This window comes from Calliopsis andreniformis, unplaced genomic scaffold (assembly GCF_051401765.1).
Source record: "Calliopsis andreniformis isolate RMS-2024a unplaced genomic scaffold, iyCalAndr_principal scaffold0004, whole genome shotgun sequence".
NCBI classification, from domain to species: Eukaryota; Metazoa; Arthropoda; class Insecta; order Hymenoptera; family Andrenidae; genus Calliopsis; species Calliopsis andreniformis.
In genome coordinates this window covers 6936633-6944436 of record NW_027480424.1, presented here as the reverse complement: position 1 = coordinate 6944436, position 7804 = coordinate 6936633, and positions in this window count along the sequence as shown.

The following is a 7804-nucleotide window of genomic DNA, read 5'->3' as shown; positions in this document are numbered from 1 at the left end:
GCAACCAGTTTGAAAGTGATTGCCAATTCTACGTTCCGGGCAACCTAGGCTTCACTCTAGGGCGTTGTTCCACCAGATCGAATAGTTAGTGCCTTAGAAGTCAACGCCAGAAGCATAAAATACAATATAAATACAACAGTTTTTCCATTGTATAAAACGAATAATTGCACCCAGTATGAAACTTATGGACATTTCTACTTTCCGAGCAACCTAGGCTTCACCCTAGGGCGTTGCTCCAACCGATTGAACAGTTAGGGCCTTAGATGTCAACGCCCGAACCATAAAATGCAAAAAAAATACAGCAGTGTTTCCATCATATAACAGGTATAATTGCAACCAGTTTCAAATTGATGGCCAATTCTACGTTCAGGGCAACCTAGGCATCACTCTATTGCGTTGCACCACCAGATCGAATAGTTAGTGCCTTGGAAGTCAACGCCAGAAGCATAAAATACAATATAAATACAACAGTTTTTCCATCGTATAAAACGAATAATTGCAACCAGTATGAAACTTATGGTCATTTGTACTTTCCGAGCAACCTAGGCTTCACCCTAGGGCGTTGCTCCAACAGATTGAATAGTTAGGGCCTTAGAAGTCAACGCCCGAACAATAAAATGCAAAAAAAATACAACAGTGTTTCCATCATATATAAGGAATAATTGCAACCAGTTTGAAAGTGATGGCCAATTCTACGTTCCGGGCTACCTAGGCTTCACTCTAGGGCGTTGATACACCAGATCGAATAGTTAGTGCCTTAGAAGTCAACGCCAGAAGCATAAAATACAATATAAATACAACAGTTTTTCCATCGTATAAAACGAATAATTGCAACCAGTATGAAACTTATGGTCATTTGTACTTTCCGAGCAACCTAGGCTTCACCCTAGGGCGTTTCTCCAACGGATTGAATAGTTAGGGCCTTAGAAGTCAACGCCCGAAGCATCAAATGCAATAAAAATACAACAGTGTATCCATCATATAACAGGAATAATTGCAACCAGTATGAAAGTGATGGCCAATTCTACGTTCCGGGCAACCTAGGCTTCACTCTAGGGCGTTGCTCCACCAGATCGAATAGTTAGTGCCTTAGAAGTCAACGCCAGATGCATAAAATACAATATAAATACAACAGTTTTTCCATCGTATAAAACAAATAATTGCAACCAGTATGAAACTTATGTTCATTTCTACTTTCCGAGCAACCTAGGCTTCACCCTAGGGCGTTGCTCCAACGGATTGAATAGTTAGGGCCTTAGAAGTCAACGCCCGAAGCATAAAATGCAATAAAAATACAACAGTGTATCCATCATATAACAGGAATAATTGCAAGCAGTTTGAAAGTGATGGCCAATTCTACTTTCCGAGCAACCTAGGCTTCACCCTAGGGCGTTGCTCCAACAGATTGTATAGTTAGGGCCTTAGAAGTCAACGCCCGAACAATAAAATGCAAAAAAAATACAACAGTGTTTACATCATATATCAGGTATAATTGCAACCAGTTTGAAAGTGATGGCCAATTCTACGTTCCGGGCAACCTAGGCTTCACTCTAGGGCGTAGCTCCACCAGATCGAATAGTTAGTGCCTTAGAAGTCAACGCCAGAAGCATAAAATACAATATAAATACAACAGTTTTTCCATCGTATAAAACGAATAATTGCAACCAGTATGAAACTTATGTTCATTTCTACTTTACGAGCAACCTAGGCTTCACTCTAGGGCGTTGGTCCAACAGATTGAATAGCTAGGGCCTCAGAAGTCAACGCCAGAAGCATAAAATGCAAAAAAAATACAACAGTGTTTCCATCATATATCGGGAATAATTGCAACCAGTTTGAAAGTGATGGCCAATTCTACGTTCCGGGCTACCTAGGCTTCACTCTAGGGCGTTGATACACCAGATCGAATAGTTAGTGCCTTAGAAGTCAACGCCAGAAGCATAAAATACAATATAAATACAACAGTTTTTCCATCGTATAAAACGAATAATTGCAACCAGTATGAAACTTATGGTCATTTGTACTTTCCGAGCAACCTAGGCTTCACCCTAGGGCGTTTCTCCAACGGATTGAATAGTTAGGGCCTTAGAAGTCAACGCCCGAAGCATCAAATGCAATAAAAATACAACAGTGTATCCATCATATAACAGGAATAATTGCAAGCAGTTTGAAAGTGATGGCCAATTCTACGTTCCGGGCAACCTAGGTTTCACTCCAGGGCGCTGCTCCACCAGACCGAATAGTTACGGCCTAAGAAGTCAACGCCAGATGCATAAAATACAATATAAATACAACAGTTTTTCCATCGTATAAAACAAATAATTGCAACCAGTATGAAACTTATGTTCATTTCTACTTTCCGAGCAACCTAGGCTTCACCCTAGGGCGTTGCTCCAACGGATTGAATAGTTAGGGCCTTAGAAGTCAACGCCCGAAGCATAAAATGCAATAAAAATACAACAGTGTATCCATCATATAACAGGAATAATTGCAAGCAGTTTGAAAGTGATGGCCAATTCTACTTTCCGAGCAACCTAGGCTTCACCCTAGGGCGTTGCTCCAACAGATTGTATAGTTAGGGCCTTAGAAGTCAACGCCCGAACAATAAAATGCAAAAAAAATACAACAGTGTTTACATCATATATCAGGTATAATTGCAACCAGTTTGAAAGTGATGGCCAATTCTACGTTCCGGGCAACCTAGGCTTCACTCTAGGGCGTAGCTCCACCAGATCGAATAGTTAGTGCCTTAGAAGTCAACGCCAGAAGCATAAAATACAATATAAATACAACAGTTTTTCCATCGTATAAAACGAATAATTGCAACCAGTATGAAACTTATGTTCATTTCTACTTTCCGAGCAACCTAGGCTTCACCCTAGGGCGTTGGTCCAACAGAGTGAATAGCTAGGGCCTCAGAAGTCAACGCCAGAAGCATAAAATGCAAAAAAAATACAACAGTGTTTCCATCATATATCGGGAATAATTGCAACCAGTTTGAAAGTGATGGCCAATTCTACGTTCAGGGCAACCTAGGCTTCACTCTAGGGCGTTGTTCCACCAGATCGAATAGTTAGTGCCTTAGAAGTCAACGCCAGAAGCATAAAATACAATATAAATACAACAGTTTTTCCATTGTATAAAACGAATAATTGCACCCAGTATGAAACTTATGGACATTTCTACTTTCCGAGCAACCTAGGCTTCACCCTAGGGCGTTGCTCCAACCGATTGAACAGTTAGGGCCTTAGAAGTCAACGCCCGAACCATAAAATGCAAAAAAAATACAGCAGTGTTTCCATCATATAACAGGTATAATTGCAACCAGTTTCAAATTGATGGCCAATTCTACGTTCAGGGCAACCTAGGCATCACTCTATTGCGTTGGACCACCAGATCGAATAGTTAGTGCCTTGGAAGTCAACGCCAAAAGCATAAAATACAATATAAATACAACAGCTTTTCCATCGTATAAAACAAATAATTGCAACCAGTACGAAACTTATGGTCATTTCTGCTTTCCGAGCAAGCTAGGCTTCACCCTAGGGCGTTGGTCCTACAGATTAAATAGTTAGGGCCTTAGAAGTCAACGCCCGAAGCATAAAATGCAATAAAAATACAACAGTGTATCCATCATATAACAGGAATAATTGCAACCAGTTTGAAAGTGATGGCCAATTCTACGTTCCGGGCAACATAGGCTTCACTCTAGGGCGTTGCTCCACCAGATCGAATAGTTAGTGCCTTAGAAGTCAACGCCAGAAGCATAAAATACAATATAAATACAACAGCTTTTCCATCGTATAAAACGAATAATTGCAACCAGTATGAAACTTATGGTCATTTCTACTTTCCGAGCAACCTAGGCTTCACCCTAGGGCGTTGCTCCAACAGATTGAATAGTTAGGGCCTTAGAAGTCAACGCCCGAACCATAAAATGCAAAAAAAATACAACAGTGTTTCCATCATATATCGGGAATAATTGCAACCAGTTTGAAAGTGATGGCCAATTCTACGTTCCGGGCAACCTAGGCTTCACTCTAGGGCGTTGCTCCACCAGATCGAATAGTTAGTGCCTTAGAAGTCAACGCCAGAAGCATAAAATACAATATAAATACAACAGTTTTTCCATCGTATAAAACGAATAATTGCATCCAGTATGAAACTTATGGTCATTTCTACTTTCCGAGCAACCTAGGCTTCACCCTAGGGCGTTGGTCCAACAGATTGAATAGCTAGGGCCTTAGAAGTCAACGCCCGAAGCATAAAATGCAAAAAAAATACAGCAGTGTTTCCATCATATATCGGGAATAATTGCAACCAGTTTGAAAGTGATGGCCAATTCTACGTTCCGGGCAACCTAGGCTTCACTCTAGGGCGTTGCTCCACCAGATGGAATAGTTAGTGCCTTAGAAGTCAACGCCAGAAGCATAAAATACAATATAAATACAACAGCTTTTCCATCGTATAGAAGGATTAATTGCAACCAGTTAGAAAGTGATGGTCATTTCTCCTTTCCGGGCAACCTGGGCTTCATTCTAGGGCGTTGCTCCACTAGATCGAACAGCTAGGGCCTTAGAAGTCAACGCCAGAAGCATAAAATACAATATAAATACAACAGTTTTTCCATCGTATGAAACGAATAATTGCAACCAGTATGAAACTTATGGATATTTCTACTTTCCGTGCAACCTAGGCTTCACCCTAGGGCGTTGCTCCAACAGATTGAATAGTTAGGGCCTTAGAAGTCAACGCCCGAAGCATAAAATGCAATATAAATACAACAGTGTTTCCATCATATAACAGGAATAATTGCAACCAGTTTGAAAGTGATGGCCAATTCTACGTTCCTGGCAACCTGGGCTTCATTCTAGGGCGTTGCTCCACTAGATCGAACAGCTAGGGCCTTAGAAGTCAACGCCAGAAGCATAAAATACAATATAAATACAACAGTTTTTCCATCGTATAAAACGAATAATTGCAACCAGTATGAAACTTATGTTCATTTCTACTTTCCGAGCAACCTAGGCTTCACCCTAGGGCGTTGGTCCAACAGATTGAATAGCTAGGGCCTTAGAAGTCAACGCCAGAAGCATAAAATGCAAAAAAAATACAACAGTGTTTCCATCATATATCGGGAATAATTGCAACCAGTTTGAAAGTGATGGCCAATTCTACGTTCCGGGCAACCTAGGCTTCACTCTAGGGCGTTGTTCCACCAGATCGAATAGTTAGTGCCTTAGAAGTCAACGCCAGAAGCATAAAATACAATATAAATACAACAGTTTTTCCATTGTATAAAACGAATAATTGCACCCAGTATGAAACTTATGGACATTTCTACTTTCCGAGCAACCTAGGCTTCACCCTAGGGCGTTGCTCCAACCGATTGAACAGTTAGGGCCTTAGATGTCAACGCCCGAACCATAAAATGCAAAAAAAATACAGCAGTGTTTCCATCATATAACAGGTATAATTGCAACCAGTTTCAAATTGATGGCCAATTCTACGTTCAGGGCAACCTAGGCATCACTCTATTGCGTTGCACCACCAGATCGAATAGTTAGTGCCTTGGAAGTCAACGCCAGAAGCATAAAATACAATATAAATACAACAGTTTTTCCATCGTATAAAACGAATAATTGCAACCAGTATGAAATTTATGGTCATTTCTACTTTCCGAGCAACCTAGGCTTCACCCTAGGGCGTTGCTCCTACAGATTGAATAGTTAGGGCCTTAGAAGTCAACGCCCGAACCATAAAATGCAAAAAAAATACAACAGTGTTTCCATCATATATAAGGAATAATTGCAACCAGTTTGAAAGTGATGGCCAATTCTACGTTCCGGGCAACCTAGGTTTCACTCCAGGGCGTTGCTCCACCAGACCGAATAGTTACGGCCTAAGAAGTCAACGCCAGATGCATAAATACGATATAAATACAACAGCTTTTCCATCGTATAAAACGAATAATTGCAACCAGTATGAAGCTTATGGTCATTTCTACTTTCCGAGCAACCTAGGCTTCACCCTAGGGCGTTGCTCCAACAGATTGTATAGCTAGGGCCTTAGAAGTCAACGCCCGAACCATAAAATGCAAAAAAAATACAACAGTGTTTACATCATATATCAGGTATAATTGCAACCAGTTTGAAAGTGATGGCCAATTCTACGTTCCGGGCAACCTAGGTTTCACTCCATGGCGTTGCTCCACCAGACCGAATAGTTACGGCCTAAGAAGTCAACGCCAGAAGCATAAAATACGATATAAATACAACAGCTTTTCCATCGTATAAAACAAATAATTGCAACCAGTATGAAACTTATGGTCATTTCTGCTTTCCGAGCAAGCTAGGCTTCACCCTAGGGCGCTGGTCCTACAGATTAAATAGTTAGGGCCTTAGAAGTCAACGCCCGAAGCATAAAATGCAATAAAAATACAACAGTGTATCCATCATATAACAGGAATAATTGCAACCAGTTTGAAAGTGATGGCCAATTCTACGTTCCGGGCAACATAGGCTTCACTCTAGGGCGTTGCTCCACCAGATCGAATAGTTAGTGCCTTAGAAGTCAACGCCAGAAGCATAAAATACAATATAAATACAACAGCTTTTCCATCGTATAAAACGAATAATTGCAACCAGTATGAAACTTATGGTCATTTCTACTTTCCGAGCAACCTAGGCTTCACCCTAGGGCGTTGCTCCAACAGATTGAATAGTTAGGGCCTTAGAAGTCAACGCCCGAACCATAAAATGCAAAAAAAATACAACAGTGTTTCCATCATATATCGGGAATAATTGCAACCAGTTTGAAAGTGATGGCCAATTCTACGTTCCGGGCAACCTAGGCTTCACTCTAGGGCGTTGCTCCACCAGATCGAATAGTTAGTGCCTTAGAAGTCAACGCCAGAAGCATAAAATACAATATAAATACAACAGCTTTTCCATCGTATAGAAGGATTAATTGCAACCAGTTAGAAAGTGATGGTCATTTCTCCTTTCCGGGCAACCTGGGCTTCATTCTAGGGCGTTGCTCCACTAGATCGAACAGCTAGGGCCTTAGAAGTCAACGCCAGAAGCATAAAATACAATATAAATACAACAGTTTTTTCATCGTATAAAACGAATAATTGCAACCAGTATGAAACTTATGGTCATTTCTACTTTCCGAGCAACCTAGGCTTCACCCTATGGCGTTGCCCCAACAGATTGAATAGTTAGGGCCTTAGAAGTCAACGCCCGAAGCATAAAATGCAATAAAAATACAACAGTGTTTCCATCATATAACAGGAATAATTGCAACCAGTTTGAAAGTGATGGGCAACTCTACGTTCCGGGCAACCTAGGCTTCACTCTAGGGCGTTGCTCCACCAGATCGAATAGTTAGTGCCTTAGAAGTCAACGCCAGAAGCATAAAATACAATATAAATACAACAGTTTTTCCATCGTATAAAACGAATCATTGCAACCAGTATGAAACTTATGGATATTTCTACTTTCCGTGCAACCTAGGCTTCACCCTAGGGCGTTGCTCCAACAGATTGAATAGTTAGGGCCTTAGAAGTCAACGCCCGAACAATAAAATGCAAAAAAAATACAACAGTGTTTCCATCATATATCAGGAATAATTGCAACCAGTTTGAAAGTGATGGCCAATTCTACGTTCCGGGCAACCTAGGCTTCACTCCAGGGCGTTGCTCCACCAGACCGAATAGTTACGGCCTAAGAAGTCAACGCCAGATGCATAAAATACGATATAAATACAACAGCTTTTCAATCGTATAAAACGAATAATTGCA